Consider the following 25,209-nt stretch of genomic DNA (forward strand, 5'->3'; position numbering starts at 1 on the left):
ATGAATTCACCTCCTCTATCTAACCTCAAGAATTTAAGTCTTTTCCTTGTTTCCTTCTCTACTCTGGCCAAATACCATTTGAACTTCTCAAATGCTTCTGATTTCTCTCTCAGGTACATGACAGTCATCATTCCCGAGTAATCATCAACAAAAAGAATGACGAATTTTTCACCAGTATAGCTTTCAATTCCAATAGGTCCACACAAATTAGTATGCACAATTTCTAAAACTTCCTCAGATTGATAGTTTAAACTTTTAAAGCTAGTCTTTTCCATCTTACCAATTTGACAATTCTTGCATAGACCAACCTCAGGTTTCTTTATATTAGGAATACCTCTTACTTTCCTGAATTTTCTTATTTTCACCAAGTTATCAAAGTTCACATGATACAACCTCCTATGCCATAACCAACTTTCTTCAACTTGAGCAATAAAGCATGAACATTCACCAAGTTCAAGATAGAACAAGTTACCTTTTTTTTGTGTGCCTGATACAATCAGCTTTCCTTTGTCATTCAACAGTCTTGCTTTTCCATGCATGAATTCCACTTTGAATCCATTATTGAGTAGCTGCGCCACACTCAATAGATTGTGTTTTAGTCCTTCTACCCAATATGCATTATCACATACAAGCTCTTTGGTTAGTGAGATTCTTCCTCTTCCTTTTATGAAACAAGGTTCATTATTACCAAACCTCACACTACCACCATCATAGTCTTCAAAATGTTCAAACTTAGTTTTATCACTAGTCATATGATGAGACCAACCACTATCTATAATCCATGTATCATTTTTTCTCACATGAGAAATAAGTGTCATTTCCTCATCATTGTCAAATTCATCTTTCACAACAATGTAAACAATTTCATCGTCTTCATCATCATAATCATTAGAATCCTTAGCTATGAAACATGTTTTCTTACCTTTGTCCTTGAATGATTTGAAGTCTTTCTTGCCATTGCACTTGTGACCTTTCTTCTCATCCTTGTTCTGCTTATTTGGGCACCTAGCAACAATATGTCCAATTTCCTCACATGAAACACAAATTAGAGGAATCTTACCTTTGTATTTCCTTGCTAGTAGAGCTTCAACCACCTCAAGATCACTGTCAGAACTCTGTTTTGATTCTTCTTCACTTTTTGACTGAGAATCCTTTATCTTCTTGCCTTTCTCCTTGAGTCAAAGCTTGACTTCAAATGTTGATTCAATGTTCTTGGTAGTTGGAACATAGTTATCATAGTTATCTAGCTCAAATGCAATCAATCTTCCAACTATGGCCTCTAAATTTATCTTATGATTTGCTTCACATCTTCTTTCTTGAATTGTAGAAACTCTAATTGCATAAAGGAGAAGTAATATTCTAAGAACTTTACTTATAACTATTTCATCCTTGATATCTCCTCCAGAAGCTTTGATTGCACTAACACTTGCTTTGACACTTTCAACATATTTTGCAATGTTTTCATCCTCTCTCATCCTCATTTGATCAAATTGTCCTCTTAAAATTTTTGCTTTGGCTCTTCTCACATTATCATCTCCTCCATATATTTTTTTCAGCTTGTTCCACATTTCAAAGGTAGTTTTGCAATCCTTGACATCATCAAATTCTTCATAGCTTAGGGTAGATGCAATGTCTATCATCATGGTGTTGTGAGTCTTCTTCTCAGTAATGTCATTCACAGATAATGTACCAGAAGGAGTTACATATGCTTCATCTAGATATTTCAATCCTATGTCTCCAATAGAAGCCAAATGGAGTCTCATGAGACCTTGCCATGCTGAAAAGTTATCCCTGTTAAGCCTTGGAATTTCCCTCTTGTAAGACATCCCGATCTTTAGCTTAGATCCTTGAAATCTTTCCTGCAAGCACCAAAAGTTTTGATACCAATTGTTGGAATTACAAATGGAGTAACTAAGAGGGAGGGGGTGAATTAGTTACTAAAAAAACAAATCCACAGATCCCTTAGATGTCTTAAAACTTAATTACTGCTGTCACTCGGTAGCCACAAAAAAAAAATGCTATAACTCGATAGATTAACTTGTTACTGATTTTTAAGCATTCACAATCATTAACATGCATGCAAAAGAAAATAACATGAACACTAGAGACACAAGATTTAATGTGGAAACCCAATATGGGAAAAACCACCAAGTAACTAGCTACCAATTTTCACTCTTTTGAAGTGAGCCCTGTTAGGAGCCAACCCTGTTAAAGGTTACAAAACACACTATTAGGTGTGACATGGTTAGAGGATTTAATCACCCTATTAGGAGTGGCCTTGCTAGAGGACTTTAGAACAATTCAGTAGAACTATCCACCTTCTTAGAGGATTTATAAAATGGTTGTTAGACCAACTCTGTTAAGAGATTTTAGAATTATTGCTACAATGGTGAGAAAGTAACAATAAGTGACCTGAATGAGATGCAATTGAACTTTGCTAATACATATCTCTGCTTTGCCTCAAAAGATCCTCACTGATTGAATGTAACTCTGCTGCTCCTCAAGGATATCTGATCCTTTTTCAAAATTTTCCCACACTTCCTCTTCACACAATCAATTGACTTGCATGCTCGCTCATTCATACATCCATCCATACATTTGAAATCATAACTTGATCTTTTATTTATACATTACAAATTGTCAAGTTGGCTCATTTACAAGTTACATTTACTAATAAACAATACATCAATCAGCTACAAAAATTACATTAAACAAATAAACTTTATTTCTCAAAATAATGAAATCCTTTATTGGCCAACCTACTCGATAAACACTATGAACTCTGAAAAATCCTTTGGAGACCAAGTGAACTCGGTAAGAATTGATTTTCCTTTGTTGACCTTGTGAGCTCTATAGAAACTATCTTTTACCATAAAATCCTTCAGCACTCGAGTGAGCTCGGTAGAAACTATCTTCACAATGTAACTACCATAAATGCTCGGTAGACTCTGTAATTCTCCTTGCTAACCTTTTGAGCTCAGTAGACTCTGTCTTTTGCCTTGCTGACCAACTAAGCTCGGTAGACTCTGACTGATAACTAATATGACATTTGTGTAACATCAAAGACAACACAAAATTGAACAATTGTATCCAACAACAATAAACTATATGATATATCAAGGAAGCGAGACTCCTACAAATTATACCTCTAATATGTTGATTTTTACCATGTCATGCTTCTCTCTTCCAATATGTCTTTGGATCAATAACTATTCCATTAAGATGAGGTGAGATATTAAGCCATCTACAATTTGTGATGATGCCTTTTGCCCATAATACATAATTATCCCTAGTTAATTGTATGATAACATGATGTGGTGTTACCATGATTACATCAATAATGTACCTCCAAAATGAAATAAATAAAAGAACCCCCCCTAAATAGATGATTTTAATACTTTATATGTAGTGCGAGTACAACTGCTACTTGTTTAATTAGCTAAGCTGGACTTTTGATTTTGATTATCACAAAAAAGATTATGAAGCAATAAAATACTCAATATAAGTAAGACACAAGATCACTAAATGATCCATAAAGTACAATTACCTAAGCGGCCAAAAAAGAAAAAATGATGAACATGAATTTTTTATCCAAATAATCCTATTCTATTATAGAAAATTCAGACTGCTCTCTAAAAAAGATGCACTTTAAAAAAATGACACTTGAAAATGTGTTCATAGTCTATGAAGTTGCAAAATCAAGGATTGGATAGGTATAGTCATCAAAATCAGATCTTCCTCAAAAAATTGTTCAAAAAAATAAAAAAATAGTTGCACCACTGAGAAGTTTAGGAAATTTAGGCCAAAATAAAAAAAATCAACAAAATTGGAGTATGTATGACCACGTTATGGCTATGCAAAGTAGGATTGCCAAACTAAAAATGCAAATAAATAGCAGTCTACTTATGCAAGCATCGATGACATAAAAAAAATAGTGCATTAAATTTGATAGTTAAATGGTCGTCATAGCAAAACAATACCCCTATTTGACTGTCAATCACCAATTTGATCATGGATGTTGATACTCATAGAAAAAAAAGGGCCAACCACTTGGACAACTAGACTTCTGATTGGGAAAATGATGTCACTAATGATTGGGTATCAAGTGTTATGATGTGCGAAAAGAGATGTGTCACTTCAATATTGGGTTTGCATAATTAACTAGGAAAATGTTGTGTATGCTTTGGCAAATGAGTCCTTTTTCTAGATCGACTAGATCGGTTTGCCACTCAGTCTTGTGAGTTTGAGGGCACTATGTATCAACAATGGAATATTTTCCAAGGGTAACTATTGATACAATTTGACTTGACAACGATGGATGTTGATTCTTCGCTCAAGGAAGAGAAACAATGGGTGCCAATGATAAATGCATGGAAATGGGATGATGAGGCTCCCCATTGGCTTGTGCCTTCGATCTTCTAGGAGTTTGAAAAAATCTACGTGAACATATTTAATCCCTCAGACTAAGTACACACAAATTGACATTGGAAAATGTTTGTATATTTCTCTATGAATGGATTGCAATTTATGAGATATGTACATGACTTCAATGTTCTAAACCTATGATCTTGTGGATACAAGATGAATTGGCAGTGGATGAAGTGCTGGAGGTGTAGATTTGGATCTTTAGTTGATCTAAATCAGCTCAAGCCAATGCCAATGTCCACTTTTTTTTTTGGTATCATGTGGGAATCTGTAGCAATTCTAATCAAACTGTTGTCATTGTGAGGTCAAATGGAAATGACAAGTTGGATGACGATTGGTGGTGGAGCAATGGAGTGAGTTTCCCAAATCCAAGTATTTTTATAGGGAGATCAGATTGATGACTACTCAAAATTGATCACTAATCTTAGATGTGCAAATTTTTGGATTTCTTCTTGGGTCGTAGCTCATTACTGTGATTATATGCACAATAGAGATGGGTCACTGATGACAACTTGATGATGTCCAATGTTATTGCAAACTATGAAATGACTGTTAATCCTCCATGCTTGGCCAACAAGTGCTTAAGCTGGCTAGAGTTTCTACATGTGGGCTTGTAGTCCACCACTTGGGAAGATAGATTGGAGTGAGGGAATGTGAGGTTTAATACCACATCCACTGTGTAGGAATATACATCCTCTTTAAAAATGAATCTCTCCGATAATAATACAAATAATTATATATTGTGTTGCAAGCCAGGCGGCTATGCACAAGTTGGATATGCACCTTGTCATCCTAGTACCCAACAATCACTTGTATTACTTGCCTCTTCTTGCACACTCAAATGAACAATTTGGCCAAAAATAATATTTTTCTAGATAAAATTGCAAACAATAAAATAAGGACGTAAAATTATAGATAATAAAATAATGACAAAAAATAAACTAAGATCTGAATAAAAAATTTTGAATTTTTTTTGAATAAAAACCTTCATATATGTACTGTCAATTTGTAGATTGGGATGCCCAAGCCCAATTTGGAATTGTTTTTTGCCTCAATTTCAACTTTTGCTCAACATAGGCAAATTTATAGTCAAAATGCACCGAATTGATCACCTAGATGCAATGGTGAGGTTCAATCTTTATCTAAATGGTCCCACAAAAATGATAATCCTAGATATGAATCGTGACCCTCCAAAATGAAGAAAAATACTCCCTAATGGCTATGCAATGAAACTCTACTTTGGCTTTGATACTATGTAACAATTTTCCTAAGAAACAAATGAAATGCCAAGATCTAGAAGCTCAAGAGAGACAAATTATATAACTCTCAAATGATTACATTCAATGATGATTAATCAATAATGAATTCCCAATATCTAGTTATAATGCATGTAGAAGTGTCTTAATATATAGGTAATGCATGATAGCTAAGAGTGATGATAGCGATAAGCATGACAACTAAGCACATGTCCACCAAAGGTGGATTATCCTCTATTGTGCATGAAAGTATATGCAACAATGAGATGATAAGAATACCAAGGTGCATCATACAAAGAGAGGTGTGAGACAACATGTGCTCAAATAAAGTGCAAAATCCTATGTGTCTATATAAAAACTAATATAAAAATGCATTATCCTAAGTAAACTTAAGTGTAATTAGTAATATTGAACTACACCAGCAGTCTTTGTCATGACTATAAAATTAGCCTCCATTGATTTCTCCCAATTTATCTCCCTCTCTAAACCGTTTCTCATATTTTGGCCTTTCTCATTGACAAGTATCCCATTTTGATCAAATCATAGTTCACAATGATACACAGGGCGTTGGCACAAGAAAAATGAGAAAATATAAATCTATTTTTTTGATATTTTATATGTTTAGTATTTCAAAATTTTAAAGGTCTTTAAAACATTTTAGGGCTTCACAATAATTCTCCACTTCAACCTTCGAGCACTAAATATAGAAATCTTGGAGGTCTTTCCAACAAAGTTAATGGTTCACAATTTTGAGCTAGGAGTAGAAAGTTATGACTTTTCCAAGTACACCTATTTTTATATAATATTTTATGCTTTTGGTAGTTTTTAGAGTTTATTTTATAATTAAATAGTATTCAAACTTTTACAAGGGATATTCGTGACTCTTGGGATCTATCAGACTTTGTACAAACTCTAATTTTGAATAGAATGGATCATTTTTTTGGCTTGAAAAATTTGTTGTTAAATTTTATTGCTTTTAATTAAATCACAATACTACTGGTTATACACCAAGTTCATAGTTTGATTCTTAATTTGGATCAATGGTATCATAGATTGTTCACTCCTCTATGTTTTATCTCACACGATCATCTCACCAAAGGTTGGGATTGAGCACAAGAGGCCCCTTCTTCCTTTGAGATGCACATTGTCTTAGATAGTAAAACAATAGACTAATGGGGTGGATTAATCCATATTCAGTGCTTGAAGGTTTAAGTAGAGTACTATAACTTGTTGGAGGTTGCAAAGCCCTAAAATACCATGAAGACCTCAAAAAATACAATATACTAAAACATAGGTAATACTAAAAGATAAGATTTTAACATTCCACCATTTCTGATTGTGCCAACATCCTTTGCATCATCCTAAACTATATTATAATCAATTTTACTCCACCTTTAAGCCACCTATAAATCAAAAATAAAATGTAACCCGCCCTAATCCCTACTAAATAATGACTAAGGTATCACTTTCTCTATAGTTTACCCCATTATCTCACCATCCATTCTCCCTAATAATAATAATTTAGACATTTTCTTGACTATTACACTTTTCAAGCCTCTAAAATGTGTTATTACACACTCAAGAAATATTTTGATAAACCCCAAGCTTTATCAATTGATTCACTTGTCCTAGCCTACTTTTCTGACAATAAGGTGCTCTCAACTCTATTTTCTACAATATAGGAAATCAATGTCATCGTCATTTATTTAAGTTTCCACAAACCATCCAATTCAAATATATAAATCCCCAACCACGTCCCACTACTATTTGGTCATTATATTTAAATTGTAGAAGTATATAAAGGTTAAAGATGTTGATTTGTGGTGACTGATTAGGAAACTACCATACAGTTTTCATAAGCTGTGGGTTCAGGGCATCGACCTGATTTTTGTTTTTGCTAACTCATCAAGTATCTTTTGAGTTTACTTTTCAAGCATTTTTGAGTTGAATCGTCAACCATTTCCCAAGGTTGACTTATCAAGTATGCTTAGGGATGACTTGTTAAGCTAACATAAGTCATGTAATATTGGCTTAAGGTAAAGGATTTATAAGGTGAATATATAGCTTCCCTCAACAATATTGAGTTGTAAGGGAGATTGAAGATTGTAACACGTTGAAGTTACTAGATAATAATATTGGACTTGTTATTTGGTAGACGTAGCCTAGGGATTATGTGAACTATGTTAAATCTTTGTATTTTTTGTTGATTTATGTGTGCTTTATTTTTTTATAATATTGGTTATATTTGCATTTATTTATTACTTTATGTCTATCTATTCCTAACAGTGGTATCAAAGCCTAATTGTTTCAGTTATCCTTTGGAAGAAGGTCTTATGATTGAGTGGGAGTAATGTAAGATGAAGGTAAGTTGAAGGTTAAGTTGCTTTATGGGAAGAAATAACTTTTAGTCATGGTAAATGCATATGGAGGACTATCTTTATCAGAAGGATTTATGGTAGCCATTAGGAGGAAAATCCAAGAAAGACCCAAATATGTCAGATGAGGATTGAGATATTTTGGACAGAAAGACACTTAGAAGCATTCATTTATGGTTGACATAATCAGTGACATTTAATATTATAGAAGTGAAGATAACTAAAGAGTTGATGGAAACCCTAGAAAAGATGTATGAAAAGCCTTTAGCTTCAAACAAGGTATTTCTCATGAAGCATTTATTTAATATGAGGATGGTAGAAGGTGGGTCTATTTTTGATCATTTAAATGAGTTTTCTATGGTTACTGGTCAGTTATATTATGTAAATGTCAACTTTGATGAAGAAATTGGGCTTTCCTAATTTTATGTTCTTTGCCTAAAAGTTAGAATTACTTGGTAATGGATGTCACTAACTCTATTTCTAGTTCTAATATCCTAAAATCTAATGATGTTGTTGGTGTTATTATGAGTGAGGAAACTCGTAGAAAAATCTCAGGTGGATCTACATTAGGCTAAGAAATTTCTCAAATGCACAAAGCAAAGAAAAATCAAATGAGAGAGGAAACAATTCTAGAATTTGTAGGAAATCAAAGGGAGAAAGGTCTCAATATAGAGGACCAAGATATTGTTGTTACAATGGGAAACTAGGTCATAAGTATAAATATTTTTGGTCTCGGAAGAATGATAAAGGAGATAAACAAGAAGGAAACAAGGAGCCAAATCGATAGGGATACTCAAGGTCTTGACTATTCCTATGCCTATCTTGGCCTCTTCTTTAGTCTTGGTCTACTTAGAGTCCTCTCAAGACTCAATTTCACCAAATGCGTGTAGTGGTTTCAATGACAAGATTCATCTCTAGAGTGCCCTACCAACTCAAAGGATTTCTGACTTTTTCTTACAAAACCATCCATTGTAACTCAACATCTGAACTTCCATCTCTCCAAGATTGTCTTGTAGGAGTACAAAGACTACAAATTTCACTTAGGAACCTTGGAAACAAACCAAAAAGGTCCAACCTTATAAACTTTTCTCTACCGATCTCTTAGTTTGTGCAATTAGGTCTATTGGCCTTTTGGGTCTCCAATTATTCTTTGTTTTAGGTTTTTGAGCCTTAGTTTAAAAAATTTCCAAATGGCCTACCAAAACAATCACCATTCAAGATACCCTTTTGGGAGCTATACAAGATTTTGCAGGTTTTGGGTCACCACCCCTCTATACACTGTCAAACCCTAAATTGAGCTCTTACAAGCCTATTCAAGCTAGAAGTTAATCAATAGGTTTAAGGACACCTTAGATTGATTCAATAGCATTTGATCTTGCTCCCATACCTTGTCTTGGCTTCCTCATACACCCTTGTATCACTGAATTGTGATTTTCAATCCACTCATGTAAGAAATAATAAACTAATACTCAATTACCTAGTCAGGTTTTTACAGAGCTTTCTTAGGGCATGAGCAAAAAAATTAAGGATTATTATTTCTAACTTGTAACCAAAGCAAAAATACTCTACATAGTCTCCTCTTAAAGATCTCTAATGATCGTGAAAATCTCATGATGGAGTTTTGAGAAAGAGATATTATTTAGGGGAAAACACTGATTTTGCTAGTGAAAAACATAGTTGGGGTTTAATTTTATTTGATTAAATTTTTTTTGTACAAAATGAAAATCCAAAGCACACAATGAAAGAAAACAAACTACATAAAAAAGAAGAAATTTTCAATCAATGGCACACGAGTTGCTCATGTTGCAAACTAACTTTGCAAGGTAAACAATAAAACTTTCAACAATTTTCTATTTGAACTTGCTCAAAATGGAAACTATCCTTATTGCAACACCTTGGGAGGTCTTTAATATGTTAACCCAACACGTTCAAATGGTTTGTGAGAAACCCTAATTGATTACGCCCAAAATGCAACTTCTTGCCAAAAATTGTCAATACAATTTTGCAAAGTTACAAAAGTTGTCATGACAACATTTTACAACTTGTGCAACTTTTTCCTTGCTAATGCATTTATCCAACTTAAGGGTGTCGAATGATGTCTTAAGCTACCCTAGATATATCTAGCCCCTAAATATGACCTCCTAACCAATATTACATAATTTTGCATATCATGCCCACATTTGGGATAGTTGACAACTTTTTGACCACTTGAGCAACATTTTGCCAATCTTGGCATAACTTCTCTCAAACATTGCAAACTCAAAGTAAACCACCTATTGGACTCTCCCATGGTCCATATTCACACCATGACCTATCTAAGGTGTTACAAGCCAAATATATTATGCTTAGTGTCTAAACCCTTAGGTTCTTCTACACCACTCTCCTCCAATAAAAAAGAGCTCAAATTACATCAATTGACAGAAGTGCCAGATCAATACACATTTTCTTGAAGTCTATTTTAGGTACCCAAGTAGCTTCTACATTAGACAAGTTATTCCACTTGATTAAGTGCTCCATGTAAACCTTATGCATGGTCTTCTTTCCAACTCTTGATCATAAGATATTTTCTGCTTGTGGATTAGATACAAGAGGCAGTTGCTTCAATTTAGGGATTATGTCTACAACATTAGAAACTTCCTTATCCTTCTTTGAACTAGAACCTTTATATAGCACTAGATCTTCTAGATTGAAAATAGGTGATAATGCAATCTCTTATGGTAGGTAAACCTTGTAAGTATTTTTGCCATACTTTTCTAATATTCGACATGTGCCAATCCTCCTCATTTGAAGCTTTCTAGGGACTCCCTTGGGAAATATTTATTTGTTTAAATGCACCATAACTAAATCACCTACTTGACATTGAGCATCCTTATTTTTGACATCTACTTTGTCCTTAATCTTTTGGATTTTTTTGTCCAAATTTTCTTGACCTTTTCATAAACCTCTTTAATGGATTGGGTAAAATTTTCTGCACATCCACTCCTTTTCTCCAAACCTCCAAGATCTCTAAGCTCTAACACTCCCCTAGGATGAAGACCATAAACCACCTCAAAATGACTCTTTCCCATTGACTTGTTCATAGTATTGTTGTAGGAAAATTCAGCTTGGTGGATGATCTGATCCAATGTCTAACCATATTTCTTGTTTAAGCACCTTAAAAGGTTCCCTAGGCTTCTATTAACAACTTCTATCTGCCCATCTATTTGGGGATGATATGCAAACCCAAATGAAAAGTTGGTGCCTAGCCTCTTCCACAAAGTCTTCCACAATGGACTATGAACTCAAAATCGCTCTTAGACACTATATTAATTGGAAAACCATGAATCCTTATTACTTCTTTGAAAAATAGATTATCTATTTTCCATGTATCATGTGTTACCTTTCAAGGGATGAAATGGGCCATTTTACTGAATTAGTCTACCACAACATAGATGTTATCATGTCCACTTCTTGTCTTAGGTTTCCCTGTGAAAAAATCCATACTCACACACTTCGATGGCTTGTTGTGATTTGGCAAAGGTTAGTAAAGACCTATATTGGAAGATGTCTCTTTAACCTTTTTATAGATTGTGTAAGTTTCTACATACCTCTTAATGTCTTTGTGCATCTTAGGCCAATGGTAAAAACTTTGCACCAACTTTAGTATCTTGTTCAACACAAAATGTCCCCATGGACTACCATCACGCTTCTCTTGAATCAAATTCTCCCTTACTGACCCTCTTGGAACACAAAGTTTCCCACCTTTGAACAATAAGCCTTCTTGTAATGTGTGATTTGCATACTCACCATGAAAGTGATTCCTAAAGTCTTGACATACCTTAGGATATAGATAAGTGATCTTCATTATCCTAGTATAGCTCCTTAAAACTGTCAATACCTATACTTTTCAATTGGTTTTCCTACACTGCCAATAAACTCCTGCTCAATGCATTAGCTACTTTATTTGCCTACCCTTTTTTGTGCTTAAATGTGAATGTACATGCACTTGAGAATTAAGGAAGCTCAAAGCCTGATTATTAGCGTAAACAACAAATTCCTTGGGTAGGAGATAATGCCTCAATTTTCTCAGGGCTTAGACCAATGCATACAAATCTAAGTCATAGGAAGAATACCTCTTCTTGACTTCATTGATATTTTCACTATAAAATTCCATAGGCCTACCTTCTTGACTCAACAGCCCCTACTGCAATATTGTTGGCATCACATTCCACTGTAAATAGTTTGTCAAAACTAGGTAGTATTAAAACAAATTGAGTAGCTCCTTTCTCCTTTGAAGTCTCAAATATTTTACTAACCTAATCTATCCATTGAAACTTGGCTTTCATGCCTCCTTTTATAGTGTCTAAATCGAGTGCACATATTTCACTAAAATGTCTGATAAACTTCCTATAAAACTAAGCATATCCATATAAACTTCTTACCTCACTAACAGCCTTAGGAGTAGGCCAATAGAGGATTGCTTCAGCTTTGGTAGGATCGATCTTTAGGTCACCCTATGAGATAAAAAACCCAAGGTAGACTAGTTCCTATTTCATGAATTCACACTTATCCAAATTTATAGTTAGTTTCTCATCACACAACTTTCTCAAAAGAATTTCTAAGTGCTTAAGGTGATCTGCCTCTATTTTACTAAATATCAATATGTCTCCAAGTAGACAGCCACAAACTTACCAATAAAGTCCTTCAACACCTCAATCATTAGTCTCATAAAGATGCTAGGGGAATTGGTCAGCCCAAATGGCATGACAATCCATTCATATAGTACGTATGTGATTTTAAAAGTTATATTCCACTCATCTCCCTACTTTATCCTTATTTGGTGATAACCACTTTTTAAGGTCAATTTTGGTGAAATACCTTGCTTCTCCTAAACAATCCATCAAAATCCTCAATCCTTGGAATGGGAAATCTATACCTAATAGTGATTCTATTTGTGGTTCTAGAATCAGTGCACAATCTTCAAGTGCCTTGTTTCTTGGGTGCCAAAACTATTGGGATAGTACATGGACTAATACTCTTCCTAATGAGGCCACTATCCAAAAGTTCTTGTAGTTTCTTGGCTATCTCCTCATTTTGTTGAGGTGTCATCTTATATGCACCCTTATTGGGAAGGGACACCCCTAGAACAAAGTTAATATGATGGCTTATAGTCGTCTAGGGTGGCAAGGTAGTAGGTGTTCCATCACTTACTATATGCTTGAACTGGTCAAGTAGTGTTTGGACTTTTGCAGGAGTTCTACCCTTTTGTTTGACTTTTCCTCCTTAAGTTTCAACACAAGAGCAAAACCAACCCCATCTCCTTTCTCAAAGGTGTTTATGAATTTTTTTCCCCCGACTAGGACCCATTGACTTGGCCTCTTTCCCTTCTACTACAAGCTAAATCCTAAAGTTAACCCCATCCTTCTTGAATACATAAGAGCTTGTTTACCCTTTCTATCATAGTGCCATGGTCTACCTAATAATAGGTGGCAGACATCCAATAGAAACACATCAAAAAGCACCTAATCCAAATAACCCCCTATGGTAAATTCTACCCAAGCTTGCTCATTAACTAGGACATGTTGGCCTTTATTGAGCCATGTGACTTTATAAGGATTACTATGGGGAATTTTTTGCAACTTTAGCTTACTAACTGCTTCCTCTAAGATTATATTATTAGTGGAACCCGAGTCAATAATAACTTTACATACCTTGCCCAAAATTTTGTACTTGATCTTGAATAGGGACCTCCTTTGGCTTGGTTCTTCTTTAACTGGCCCCTTGATCAAAACTATTCTCAACATGAGATTTTCTCCTACCTTAGGGTCCAAGTTAAGCTCAAGTGATTTAACACTTGATGCATCCTCTTGTATGTAATTTACCTTCTCAGGGCACCTATAGGCATGGTGTCCAAGTTGATTGCAATTGTAACACTTCATTGTGGGAAGATATGTTCCTCTCCCTAATCCTCTAGACCAACCTTTATTGCTGCTGCTAGATTCCCCACTTTGTTCTACTATCTTGGATTCTCCTTGGGATCTTTGGTCTGATTTTATTCCACTAAAACTACCTTTGTGTCCTTTGCCATCTCTACCTCTACCTCCACCTCTATGAGACTATTCACACTTCTTCTTGCTCTTCTCTTCTACCTCTAGTGCTAATTGATAACACTTTTGCACTATGGTAGGAGTCAACAAACTAAGTTCTTCTTGAATACTCCACCTCAAGCCATTTAAATATCTAGCCACTTTGATGCTTTCCTCCTCTGCAACATTAGACCTCAAACATAACTTTTGGAATTCTTTAGTATGTGTGCTAACATCAAAGTCCTTTTGCCTTAGGTTTGGCCTCTTTCTATGGAGCTAGATCTCATAATCCTAAGGTTTGTAGTTCTCTCTACTTTTGACTACCATACATTTCCAAGTAGCTATAGGGTTCTTTCCTTCCATCTCCCTTTTTGCTTGAACAAACTTCCACCAGGTTAGAGTATCTCCTCTCAACCTTGATTTCACCACCTTCACTTTTTGTGCCTCATTCACACTTTCACATTCAAAGTGGTTTTTAGGACTCTCAATCCATTCCATGATTTATAGGTCCCAAATCCTTAAGGTGGGATAGCCTTTTGAGTGGCTAGCTATCAAAACCTAGAAAGAAAACCATAAAATTTGTGTTCAGGTTAGGCAACAAAGAACCAATTACTAAGGTGGGTGGGGCCCTTCTTCTCTTTTGGCTCTATTGAATAAAGTAGGGTTGTCCTATAATGTTGCAATATATATTAGCGTAGAAAACACTTACCCAACACAAAACATGCACAATGGTTAGTGCAACTCTATTTGGATTGTCAATTTGCACTTGCATACTAGTTTGAGGAACTCATAGTTAAAAGCCTTATTATATCAAATGATATGTTACATAAATGTCAATAAATACCTTAGTGATGTTGGATACATTCAAACTTAACAATTGATCTACACTAGATCAAACCAAAGAGATGTTTGTATTAAGTTGTATTGAGTGTGTTGGGATGTTGGAGAGAAAATGTCAATAACATACTAACACCTTTATTCAATTGGACAACTAAGGCTTTGAGTTCCTATAAATGAATTGATAGCTTAAACCAAAGGAAATACCTTAACCAAGATAATACAAAAGATTATGTATTTCAAAATTTAAAAGCAATCTAAGCTCTACACATGCATTTAAAAAATAATAGACAATCACATAATATGAAATGTCCACTTAGCAATACATGAGCATACTCATACATTTCCTTTATTGAATTGATAAGTTACCTAGTAAAAGCTTTATGGAGTTTGCAAGGAAACATATGGTAGTTTTGTTATCCCCAAACCTCTCATCCTCATCCCCAAGGCATTTCTAAGATGGTGGGATGTCGAGGGGACGTCTCTTGCCCAAGTGTGACTAGCCATCCTCGAGACCACTATGGGACATTTCAAAGATGACTAGTTGTCCCCTGCAACTAGAAACCTATGCATTAAAAAACCAAAACAAATTAAGTTTTATTCTAAATTTTGTTTGATTCTATAGCTCCTCATGAGAATCAAAACAATGTATTCAAAATTCAAATATATGAGAATCAAATATTCGATAAAATACACATTAAAAGTTACAACTATTTAATTTTCCAGGACATTCCAAGCACGAGTCTCAATACCATGCTTGAAAAGTTCCATTCTCGAGTTTTGAAAATTAAAAAATGCACTATGTTATTTCTTTGTATGGTTGTACTTTATTTGCTCCAAAATTACCATTTGACATTGACAATCATGGCTATTATTGGATGATCGACTTCTCCTAGAGGGTGATAGCAACTAAAATGATGATATTGCTATTAGGATTCAATTGTGTAGTTTCTTGAGTCAAACTCATTGACCTATGTTTCATGAGGAGTGGTTCACATAACCCATCTCTCATGAGAATCAATAGAACACTTAACACTCATTGGATCTTGATGATGTTCACAGTGGTGAAGTATTGGGACTCCATGAGAGGTCACCTAGATCCAATGAGTGTTAAGTGTTCTCTTCATTCTAATGAGAGATGGGTTCTATGAACCACTACTCATGAAATATGGATCAATGAGTTTGACTAAAAAAACTACCTAGTTAAATCCTAATACCAATATCACAATTTGACTTGCCATGGAAATCCTCTCCTACTTATCAACTAAAATGATTTCGAGTCTTTGAATATTGTGAACTGGAATGAAGCTTAACTTTATAGACTATCATGTTTCGATGTTTGAAACATAAGGCCTTACAATTTGATTGATTATAACCTTTTTTTAATGCTTTGAACTGCTATTATAATACTATATGGAAATTTATTATATTATTATTTATTTAAATATTGAAATTTCAACGATTCAATGTTGGTCACAATTAAAACAGATTCTAACCTAACAATATTGATGAAATTTGATTGAAACATTCGGTTTGCCAATCCTCGAGCGTAGGAATGATCTCAGTCACCATATGGTACTCATGGAGCTCAACACAATATTTTTAGCTTTGGGTAGCAAATCGATTGTTGCATACTGCTAAAACCTATACGTATTCCAGCTCCCTGTTGTAAAGAGAAATATCTGTTTTCTTTTGTCCATCAAGACCAAGACATGAACGTTTAACTTTATCTCATCCATGTACCTTGCAGACTCCATCTTGCAAGCCAGTTTTCCTACATTTGGTAGATCTCCGCATTTAGAGGTTCCATGCTGTCGCCAACAACAAATGAATGCATCCTGCTTTTAACTTCAATCCAGCTGCATCCAGGCTGCTTTTGGACCCCTCTCTCTTTCATAAGTTTTCTTAACATAGCTGCATCATCCCACCGGCCTTCAGCAGCATAAATGTTTGATAACAGCACATATGTTCCTGCATCTTGTGGTTCAAACTCAAGAAGGCATTCTGCTGCATGTCTAACTAGCTCAATATTGCCATGGATTCTACAGGCACCAACCATAGCTCCCCAGACAGCAGCATCAGGTTCAACTGGCATTTTATCAATAAATTCCTTTGCCATAACGAGAAACCCTGCACGAGCAATAAGATCAACCATGCACGTATAATGATCTAACCTTGGACTGATGCCATGCTTTGTAATCATGGAATTGAAGTAGGAAATCCCTTCATCCACAAGGCCGGCATGACTGCAAGCAGTGAGCACACCAATGAAGGTGATCTCATTCGGTTTGATACCTGCTTGTAGCATTTGTTCAAACAGTTGCAGGGCTTCTTTGCCCTGTCCATGCTGAGCACACCCCACTATGATGGAAGTCCATGAGATCATATTTCGTTTTGTCATTTCACAAAAAACTTGGTGTGAATTCTCTATATTCCCAGATTTCCCATACATATTGATAAGGGCATTTCCTACAACTATACGTGATCCCATTGTAGTTTTGGTAATGAGAGCGTGAACCTGCTTCCCACAGTCAATATGTGCTAAGCATCCACAAACACCAAGAGCACCAGCAAAGCTGAACTCATCAAGCTTCATACCTTCATTTCTTATCCTATAAAAGAGTTCCCAGGCCCGATCTCCTAGCCCATGCAGATTATATGCTGCAATCATCGAATTCCATGACACTATGTCTGGTTTTGGCATTTGATGAAGCAGTTCCAATGCCATTTCAAATTGCCCGTTCTGAGCATAGCAGGCTACCATTGCATTGTGCGAGAACACGCCCTGTATGGTCATTCTGTCAAACACTTTTCGTGCATCTCTTGTGCAAGCACATTTCCCATACATATCAACAATCGCAGTAGATAGTGTAGCATCAAAACCAAAAGCAGTCCTAACGATGTGGCCATGGACTTCCTTTCCATGACTCAGATCACCTAACTTCGCACACGCTTTGAAAATGCTTGCCAAGATAAATTCATCTTCCCTTATACCAAGGCTTCGCATTTGACAAAAAAGTTTCAAGGCTTCTTCACCATTTCCGCTATGTACATACCCTGCAATCATCGCAGACCATGAAATAGTGTCCACTTTAGACATTTGGCAAAACAGCTTCCAAGCCTCATCAAGGTATCCATTCCTTGCATACCCTGCAATCATAGCATTCCACGAAACCCCGTTTCGTTCAGACATATTGTCAAACGTTTTGCGTGCGTAATCCAAACTCCCACATTTTCCATACATATCAACCAGTGCACTCCCCACAACAACATTAAGCTCTAAACCAGTCACAACTATTCTGCTGTGAACCCTTTCACCCTCCTCCAAATCAGCTAAATCCGCGCATACCTTTAGGATAATAGAAAACATGAACTGGTCTGGTTCTATGTTATCATTTTGTATCTGGTGAAAAAGATTTAGAGCGTTGACTCCATATCCACTCTGTGCATATCCTGCAATCATTGCAGTCCAAGATACCACATTTCTAGTATACATTTTGTCAAACACTTGGCGTGCATCAATCGATCTATTGCACTTGGCATACATATTAAGCAGGTGATTCCACAGTATTACACATTGTTCAAATCCGGTTTTTATCATGTGGGTGTGAACATATTGGCCAATTCGAATATCTTTCATTTTGGAATTCTTTTGCAATAGAAAAGAATAGGTGCCATAATCTACCTGTGTGCTTCGTTTCAAGGTTTCTAGTGCATTTTTCAAGGTGAAATTGTTTGTTTGCTTCATTGTCGGCCGCCATTAGTTTTCTTTAAAAGGAATCACTTCGCCTGGGTTTGAGTTGAAGGGTTAAACCAATGATCAGAGTTGGAGGATGTCGGTGCATTTTCATGTAGTGAAACATTAGCTAGTGCACAAACTAATTTGGCTTATTCTGTCATGATGAGAAGATTACAAAAGACAAATCAGGGAAGCAATACATATACGGAGAAATGAGTTTTTAGAAAGAGTTTTGACTTTAATGTATGTTTAACCTTTTAAAATTTATATATAGGTTAGTAGAGGTATTTTCGAACAAGAGCTTAGGGGAGAGCTTGAGTTTCTGCCTTTGGACTATTCATAATTTATATGTAAAATGAAGGCTAAATCATTTAATTAATTTGTATGTGATCTCTTGAATAATGGAAATTTTAGTTGCAAAAAATATAGAAAATTCTCTATCAAAATACAATTAAAATATAGTGAACTTGTTATTAAGACATAGATTCTTTAGATATATGTGTGTATTTTTAGTCTTTAATTACCATTTGGTATGATTTTGTTAAAATATTTTTATATTAATTTTTAGTTAGAATTGATATTTGATATTAATAAATAATAATATGAATTTAAATAAATATTTATTGTAGGAATTTTTTTTTACCTACTTCTTTATATTGTATAAGTTATAATATCGTGTTAAAAAAATTAAACAAGAAATTTTCCGCCATTTCAGCATTTATGTTTTTTTAAAAATAGATTTGGATGGTACAATAGAGAATACTTTTTTAATATCTTAAATTGTCTTATAAAAAAGAAAGAAATCTGTGTAAAATCTAAAGTGACTTATGAATAAATGAAATAATGACTATCTATCAATAAAGAATCTAATTTTTTTTTGAAAAATTAACACATTTTCAAATTACTTTTTATATAAACTCTTGTATTATAAATCTTAACCCAAAAAACTCATGATAATATTTATATTAAGCTTATCAACTTGTAAATAAAAACCCATATAAACTAAAGAAATCTTGTCTATAGTAAAGTGGTATATTTCATTACAAACCCCAAGTATAAATTAATTCAAATCACATGAGATGGCAGAGAGAATGAGTGCAGACATAGGAAAGAAGTTTTGCTTTGTTTGTCATTCTGAAGTCCTTTTCACTTTTCTTTTCCCTAATGCATAACTTCGAGATTATAGCATTAGTTGAGGTTTGTTGAAGAATACTTATGGTGTTTTACGATTAGATTTAATCAATGTAAAGCATGCAGTGAAACAGAGGAATAGTGTACTTAATAAACATATTCCTTGGGTAGGTGTCCAAACAGCATCAAAATGAGTCTTGCTCCTACGTGATTTATGAATGGTAAATGGAAACATATTCGTAGCGAACCACTTATCCTTATACTGTAACTCGATGTATTTTGTATGTTAGAAAACCTACTGAGGCCGTATCGGCCATTGACACCAAAATGAGAGCATTTGCCCCAATTATCAGTACACAAGCCCATAAATAAGTCACCACCAGGCGTTTCCACAACTTGGGGATTACTTGAAACTGTTCTTCTCGAGAAGGCGTATGCTCTCCTGCATAGATAGAAGCCACTGTGAGGGAAACTGATGCTCTTGCAAGCAGTGAACATGTGATTAAAAGGGGAAAACAGAGCAAGAAAGAAACAACTGTTTCAGAAATCTTCTGAAATATGAGATGGGAATAAACCCAATTCGACAATCCGGCTGCATGAGCGGAATTCCTAATATCTCTGGTTTTGGTCTCATTGCTGAAATTTACATGAGAGATATTATATTTATATCCATTCTAATGTTCTGGTGTAAATAAGGGTTAAAAACTCCATGCTTACGGTAGTGAGAGCAACTAGCTTGCCTTTAGGCCTCCTACAGAGTAAATTGTAAGCTCTGTGAGCATTTCTAAGCTTACCATATGCTATGTTTGTTTTATTTGGTTTAGTTTTTAGCTGCTCCCTATTAGATTGCGCTCGATTTGTCGATGCACACCCATCCCATTGAGCCACTTCATTCAAATAGGGATACTATCATTTTCTGTTTTAGATCCTAGTTGTGCATTAAATGTTGATTTTCATTTTACTTCCATTCTACTAAATTAGAAATTCAAATTATAGCAGAATTATTTTGCAAAAATGCTAGAGAAAATATGGCAAGTACCTTTGCTTCAATTAGGGCAACTTACATACTCGTAGAGCCCTCCTCTGGGTATCTGGTAGCTCCGATTTTCTTTACTCTTCCTCAAAGATGATAAAACGGAATCCTTAGCCCTAAAATAAAAGGTGGGCTTCAGAGCCAGGTGGTCGAGTAAGCCCCAAAATGGGAGATCCAGCAGACTTGCAGAAAAGTGTTGTAACAATTGAAGAAGAAAGCAGCGGCTACAATAGCAACAGGAACAGGCTTTGTAGGGGGGGCAATGGAAGCAAAGCTTGTGGATGGTAATGGCGGCAAGACCGTAAGTCTTTCCTAGAAACTTCCAGCTGCCTCCTAATTTTCTCAGTTTTTGGCTTGACAAAATTTGCCAATAACCAATCATAAAACGAGAATAAGCATTTAATAATTAAATTTTAAATCAAACTTTACCAAACTTTGAAAAATATCATGCCAATAATAGAGGGGGTAAAAGAAAACATTAGTTCCTGCCTTTTACAGGGACTAATAAGATTGTGTCATTTGAACATCTAAAAGAGCGTGTATCAAAATATATATCTCAGCCTTTAATGTTCACTTTGGGATTGTATTGGGTGTACTCCAAGATCTAAAGCTTTCTTTGAATAAGGATTCCTAGCCTTCCCATGAATGGATTTGCTTCCTTACTTTAACATCACGTAACTAGAGCAGAACATCTAACATATACATGCTCTCCAAAAGTCTGTATTTTCACATCAGAACTAATGAATTGTACAATATCTCACAGTTCTTGTTCTGGTTCTTGAGCTTTTTATCAATTCTAAAGCGTGATCAGAATAAGAAATACTGGATTATCAGAAGAACATCGGATATGATTCTGCTAGTTTGACCTCGGCGCTATTTAACCGTCGCAGCCATGGCACAGACTACATCCATGGCAGCCGAAACGCTTAAAATCCCCTCATGGTCAGAATTCGATAGAAGGTTTGGTGATCATAATGGAATTTCCTGCGTATCTTGGACCAAACCCTAGCCACCACTTGCCCGTCCTGATCCGAAAGAAATTGAAGAAAACTCTACCTTTCCGGCAACAGGGAAAAATCCTACCGGGATTCGTACAGTTATGAAAGTGAATATGACCCTCGCAATATGAGGCAAGACTAGATCCCACGGACATATTTTATTGCTTTGAAATTTGAATTTGTTATTTTTTTCAAGAATACAAAATTTCCATCTGCAAACCGACAGGAACAACCACTCAACTGAATTTTGATTAAAGCGCACAATAAAACGGTACAGGTTAATTTCCCATTAAAGAAAGTACGGAAGGCAAATTATTTTTATCTAGAATCACAAAGACAGTGTGATTTTTATTCAAATTTTTTGTTATTTTTATTATTTTAGATCACAAACTATGCAAATTATGAAAGATCAAATGTTAATTTAAAAAAAAATCTATGACATTTATGCAAATCATGAAAGATCAAATGCTAAATTTTTAAAAGTCTATGATATTTTCAATTGTTTAATTGTTTAAAAAGTGATCAACTATACATCTTTTGCGAGGATCACAAGAAAATAACCAACAATGCCCCACAGAATTTTACCGCGAATTCCGTCTAACCTATTAAAGCAAAAGCAGTGCGATAGTCGTCTTACCAGGTTACGTCTGCTTTGGACAGCAGATGGGCAAAAATTCTCCATCGCAGCACTTGTTTTGACAGCAGCCGACATTGTCTTCCCAATAATGTCCTTTGATGGGGCCACGGACAGGGGAAGCAGAATCAGGGGACTGACGGCTACTTTTGCCGGGCGAAAGAACGTCGACAATGATCTTTTCACCTTTTATGGAGTTTGAAAAGTTGCCACCAATGAAGTAGAATCGGCCATAGCTAGAGAACTGGTACACTGTATTGCCGTCCTCGAAAGAGGCGATTGGATTCGAGATGCTGCAGTTGTTGTACTCCTCTGCCCTCACCCGCACCACGGAATCCACGCTTGGATTGTACTTGAACACTGCATTGTCACCACCCACAAACAATTATAAACAGATTTTTACATTCATATATTCTTACTTTGTGATTTATCATGAGGACTAATAAAATAATAATAAGTAAAATACCAACCATAATCTAAACCATCGGTCGGATAGTTTGAATATATATTGTATTGAGCTACTTAAAATCTAATAACATTTAAATAATTATAATTACAAAAGCTCTGGGAGAGCATGAGTCCCTGCCTTGTGCATGGGTTAGAAGTTAGGTCGGTAGGTTAGATAAGTAACATTTATCATTCCCTAATGATTTTAAATTACACCAAACACAAAGAGATTGAACATTTCTTAGATTGAATAATTTCTGAAATTATTATGTTCTTTTTATGTTAGATTATAGATGTTATAATTTAAAACGAGTATTTTCAAAAAAATCATGTTTATATATTAAACACTTGAAAATTATTAGATGACGTTTTAATATTGATAAAAAAAATAGTGTATAAAAATATAGTCCATTTAGAAAATTATTGTACATGTTTTGTAATTAAAATAATAAAAAATTAAAATTATTGATATATCTAGTTGTAAATTTTTCAACCTCTCTTTTTCTTCTCTTCCTAACAAAGAAAAGAGGCAAACTGGACATATGGATCAACTACACCTGCCATCACCCCTCCCACTGCAATGTCTTGTCAAAGTAGTAATTTTTGACTTCAATTTGGAATGGGTAGTGAAGTGAGAAGTTTGCGATGGTTAGTCAAGTGAGAAGTGCCTGATCATGTTTTTGATGGGAAAAACTAACGATTCTGAAATAAATTACTTAGAGTTTGATCTAAATGACGAAAATAAACGAAAGCCAGCCGAAGTTTGTTGTAAATAAGAACTGTTTGCCTGGAGTTCAAACTTCTTCTCTGTAACAAGCTTTTAAAAATGTTTCCACCTAAATATGATGAAAATAATCGAACGCCTGCCTTAAACAAAAATAAGAGCGTCAGGATTTCAAAATTCTTCTAGGACACCTTGCTCAAAAAAATTCAGATGAAAATATTCGAACGCCTGCCTCTGTTCAATGAAAATAAAAACGAGATGAATTTAAACATACTTTCCGGAGACAGCTTACTTAGTTTTCCATCTAAATATAAACAAGGTATCCACAAATTAGTTGACAAATCCGTAAAATAGTTGTACCTGAAAAAAAATCTCCATTGAAAATTTCAGTGAAAATACACAAGGGAACGCCAGTCTTTCTTGCCTTGGCTTCAAGTAGAAAAATATTCACAGAAGAAAATGCAAAACTAAGCTCATCGAAAGCACAAGAATGATGAGGTATTTTACAGCTGCATAGCTATCGCTGTGTTCAAAAGGAACACGATCGTGTTCAGGCTGCCATGGCTCTGAACTTTAAAGGTAAACCGAAAAAATATAAATATTTTTAATCTAGAACGCCAAAATTCGAAGCCTCTGCCTCAATCTGTCGGTGCGAGAAGATTAGGTCAAAACCCTGAGTTTTCTTGGCCTCAGCGTTGACAACAATAGACGAGGAAGAATCACAGTCGCTATGAATAGTCCTCGGCTCCATCTCACTGCTCCGTGTCATTGCATCCTTCCTCAAGATCGCTCACCGGACAAATCTTCTGATTCTTCTCCGGCCGAGACGCGATGCAACTTTCCAGGAATCTTCGCCTCAGAATAGCACTCAAAAGGGTTATTATTCACCACGCCTCCATTAAAGCTCTGTTGCGGCCGTAGACCGAGGTGAAAAGGCTTCACATCCTGGCCAAAATCAGGGCTGGAAATATTCAAATCAAAGGCTCTATTTTCCACAACAGGAACAGCTCTGCCAACGTAAATTGGCTTCCAGCCATGACCCACAGTAACTCTGCCAAAACTGGCGCTATTGCTGCTAGCTCCAGCGTCATAGTCCAAATACTTGCCGCTGTAGAAGCTCCTTCAAGAAGAACAAGGAAGATTCTAGAGCTTCCTGGTGTAATTTTTTTTTGAAAATTTTTTGAATTAAAAAATACTTAAACCCACAGCAAAATTAGATTTGGCCAATCAGAAAGAAGAAATTTTTGTTTATAAAATATTTTAAAAATAAACCCTCTCAAAACTTTAGACTATAAAATTTTATGAGTTTGCAAATTAATTGTAGGAGGTGTAATGAAAACATTAGTACCCTCCCTATATATAGGCAGGGACTAATAATAAGTCAAATTGTGATAGAGTGCTAAAGTGTTTAGTTCATTATTATGAAAGATGGGTTCGTATGAATTAGTATTCATGAAACATGAGTTGATGTATTTGACTGAGAACTACATAATGAATTGAAATAACAATATCACAATTTATATATAGATTTGTAATTATAATTTA

The 25,209-nt window shown here is 35.1% G+C and overlaps 1 long non-coding RNA gene and 1 pseudogene across 3 annotated transcripts; both read right to left on the reverse strand.

The window, feature by feature from the left end:
* Window positions 1-16,437: 16,437 nt before the first annotated feature.
* LOC149559832 (pentatricopeptide repeat-containing protein At2g13600 pseudogene) lies at window positions 16,438-18,922 on the reverse strand (annotated as a pseudogene). The gene has a single exon (XR_016363626.1). The product of XR_016363626.1 is annotated as a pentatricopeptide repeat-containing protein At2g13600 pseudogene (transcript).
* An 879-nt stretch (window positions 18,923-19,801) lies between these two features.
* LOC149559833 (uncharacterized) lies at window positions 19,802-24,867 on the reverse strand. 2 transcript variants are annotated; one of them, XR_016363314.1, is made up of 4 exons: window positions 24,025-24,867; window positions 22,497-22,853; window positions 20,868-21,194; window positions 19,802-20,270 (listed from the first exon to the last, which is right to left on the reverse strand). It is a non-coding gene; the product is annotated as an uncharacterized LOC149559833 (long non-coding RNA). The 2 variants fall into 2 exon arrangements; XR_016363315.1 differs by lacking the exon at window positions 20,868-21,194.
* Between the last annotated feature and the right edge of the window lie 342 nt (window positions 24,868-25,209).

This window comes from Cupressus sempervirens, chromosome 4 (genome assembly GCF_028749045.1).
Source record: "Cupressus sempervirens isolate cs-2001-9-10 chromosome 4, ASM2874904v1, whole genome shotgun sequence".
In the NCBI taxonomy this organism is placed as follows: Eukaryota; Viridiplantae; Streptophyta; class Pinopsida; order Cupressales; family Cupressaceae; genus Cupressus; species Cupressus sempervirens.